Source organism: Pleurodeles waltl, chromosome 9 (assembly GCF_031143425.1).
Source record: "Pleurodeles waltl isolate 20211129_DDA chromosome 9, aPleWal1.hap1.20221129, whole genome shotgun sequence".
Taxonomy (NCBI): Eukaryota; Metazoa; Chordata; class Amphibia; order Caudata; family Salamandridae; genus Pleurodeles; species Pleurodeles waltl.
In genome coordinates, this window is record NC_090448.1 from 1,046,491,980 (window position 1) to 1,046,495,570 (window position 3,591).

Sequence of the window (3,591 nt, forward strand, 5' to 3'; positions counted from 1 at the left end):
CAATGCATATTTCACTGTTGCCAGAACCAGACATTCTGTTTATCTGTAAGGTAGAAGAAGTAACAGAGCAGCTGATGGAAACTACTGCAAAGCAATTTGAAAACCTGAAAAAAGAAAATGATCACCAGCTTTGGCTTAAAGAACAGTATGCTACTTTGTGCGCCTCTCCAAAGACTTCTATAGAGCAGATTGTCCCTTCTATTAATGACAGTCAAAAGACAGCTCCAGTTATAAATATATCAGCCTCTTCTTCAGACTCTCTCTCAGCCTGTAGTTCTCCAGTGAAAATTCCTGTACAGTTGATTGAATCTCTGAGAGATTTGACACCTCTTGATTCAAAGGATGGATCAGAGTCTTCAGAGGGAAGTGTCTCAGCCCCTCTATCAGAACAAATAAAGCCAAAGGAAGAAGAGAGTTCTGATGCAGACTCCAATAGCTGCACCTTAAGAAACCAAGATATGACTTTACTGGAGATTAATGGCAAGTTGTGCACCAGTGTTGAAGAATCTGAATCTAGTGATGACAGTGGTTCCTGCCTTGCCGTGAACAAACCTGCAAATAGTGCTGTTCAAATGGCGCACACACCAGAATTTTCAGATTGTGGGGATACTCCTGCCCTGTCAAACAATATCATAGAATTTTTAGACAATAAAGAGACAGTTCCTGTTTCAAGTGAACTAATGGATTTTTCTGACCATGAAGAAATACCCGCAATTACTAAGAATGTAATGGACTTCTCAGAAAGTTTAAAAATCTCTTCTGTGTCAAAGCAAACCGTGGAGAATTCAGACAAGGAAGAAAGCCAGCAATCTGAAACTAAACAGCCTGTCATAAGAAATGAGAGCCTTCTCCTAGAACTGGACACAGTTGCAGCCTCAACCATTGACTCTGACTTGCTGTTCCTTGCCACTGCGTTGCCTGTTTCCAGCTCAACGGTTAGTGAAGAACAGATCTCTGATCTACCGGTATCTGATTTTGATGTAAAATCAGCCACACCAACGCCACCTGCTGTGTCCCTGAAACTAAAGACTCCTGAAAACCAGCAATCTGAAACCGAAGCTCAAGTGCTGAAAGATGTAATATTTCCCACTAAAACTAAAGACTTGAATTTGAATCTTGTATTAGAAGATCTGATGATAAGTACTGTTCTTAGTGTTTTATTGCAAGAAACCATCATCAATTCAAAGGCTAGAGCTGAAAAGTTAGGTAACAGTGTAAAGGTGATTTCTGAAGAGACTCCAGTTCTATTTCTTTCCAAAGAACAACCTTTCAATGTTAACAGAGTTGAAGATGAACTACCTGTAGTAGAAACACCTTGCAAAGAAACCATTTCTGATACCACGAACACACCACAGAGCACTTGCAATGAAGAAATCTCAGTCTTGTCAGAAGATCACCCTAAAGAATTAGTTTGTGGAACTTCTACATTTTCATATGTTAATCCAGTCTCTAAAGACATGAAAACTCTTGTTGCTCCTGAATTTGATACTCCGAAGTCATCCAAGATGAAAGAAAATTCTGACCTTTTCATGGTTACTTTGAGAACACCAGTTACCCATGTTTCCCAAGTCTCTATGCTTTGCAAGCCTCAGACCACAATCAATGTAAATACTGCTGCAGAAACAGACAAATCCTGCTTGTCAGAAGGTGTTACAGACCTGACAGTTACTAATACGCCAATTATCTCCTCCAAAGAAGACAGTACTGAACAGGGAACTAATGTCCTAAAGAATACTGCCCATGATGCAATTCCAGATCTCCTTGCTCCTGAATCCACTTCACCAGAAACCAACTCCATGCACTCCTCCCGTATCACTCGAACAATAAAGAGGAAAGACATTGGAGCCCATATGGGTATTAATACATGCTTTGCTCATTGGATGATTCATCTGTGGCAGGACTGTAAACTTATCAACCAAGGTTGGTGTTGGATTTTCTTGCTTTGGCTTTTCCTCTTCAACTTTTTTCAGCCAAAGGATCACCTTCTCTTCTTGAGCGGACTGGTGGGAGGGGGTATACTGTTACGACTCGGTCATCCCATTTCCAGGGGGCGCTGTAAGGGGACTGTCAGAAGCCTGGGAATCACCTTGAACACCTATCTAGAGTCCCTTGCTGACTCCTGTTTGTTTCTCTTTTCTCCATGGTACACTTGTGTAGGACTACATTTGCTTCTTGGGACTGCAAATCCCATAATGCACAGCTTGGTAGTCAGGAAAACCCGGATTCTGTTTCCCATTGTTTTCAATGGGAGAAGTCCAGTTGCTCCTTTTCACTGGATCCTCTCCTCCAGGACTTGCAAGTGTCCGAAACCACACACACCTGAAACCTCTCCTGTGCAGCCCAGCTTGGAACTGCTTATAAGCAGCCATTTCCTCAAGCTCCCCGTCGTGCATCGGACTTCAATTCCTTTGTGTTACAGACCCCTTGTCGGATGGTGTCCCAGTTTTGTTCCTGTTCTGTTCCAGCCTGAGCCTGATCCTGTTTCCTGTTTCTCTGCCCTGCTCCTGATTGTTCCAGCCAGAGTCTGCTCCCTACTTCTTAGCCTTGTACCTGTTTGTTTCTTCCAAAGCCTGCTCCCTGTTTCTCTGCCCTGCTCCTGCCTTGTTTCAGCCTGAACCTTCTCTCTGTTTCCCAGTCCTGTTTACTGCTCATTTCCTACTCCCTGTATTCCAGTCCTGTCCTTGCCTGTTCCAGCCAGAGCCTGTTCTCAGTTGCCCAGTCCTGTCTCTGTCTGTCCCAGACAGAAGTTTGCGCCCTGTTTTCAAGTCCTAGTCCCGCCTTTGCTTCAGCCTGAGCCTGTTCCTAGTTCTTGCCTCTGCCTCTTTGTTTGTTCCCTTCTGTTTCTGTTTCTGTTTCTTCTTGGTTCTTTGTGTCTGGTAAGTGTTCTATCAGTCTTCACCAGTGTATACGTGTCCTCCTGTGTACTGGGGTTGGCTCCTGGTTTCCAGGAGGCAATTCCAGCCCCCATCCTTGTCCAGTGTTATACGTTGTATTTTGTGCCTAACAGTGACAGTGTGCTATTGCTGTTTTCTCAGGAATCGCCACTGTGTTTCCAGCTGGACCCACAAGAGCGTGTCCTGTGTATGTAAGTACTATCCTTGTTTGTGCTCTAGGGTCCAGAGACAGAATCACTTCTGCTGCCTCCTTTCTATGGGGCTGGCAGGGTGACTATCTGTAAGAGCAAACTGCACAGAGGCATTGAGATTCCCTGTCACTGTGGGAGGTTCTGCGCCTTACTCTGTGTACAACCCCAGCGTGTTTGTCCACTGGTAATCTGTTTCCTGTTTGTTCGCACAAGGGTTGCTCTGCTTTTACTTTCCTGTTTCCTGTGCCTATCCATAGCTGTCCTTTCCGTGTATGCCTTTAGCTGCTCCTCTGCCCCAGTGTACTACCTCTTTAGGATATTCGGTGACCTCAAGGGGTGTCCCAACCAAAGTCCTGATCAGCCCCGTCCGAAACCGTGACATCTGCAGTAGAAATAAGCTTTTTAGATCGCACAGATGATAGAAGGGCACAAATGAATGCGAAATTAGAAAAAGAGCTACATAAGAGGACTTCAGTAGATAATTATGATTTTGCCGCAATAAAGAC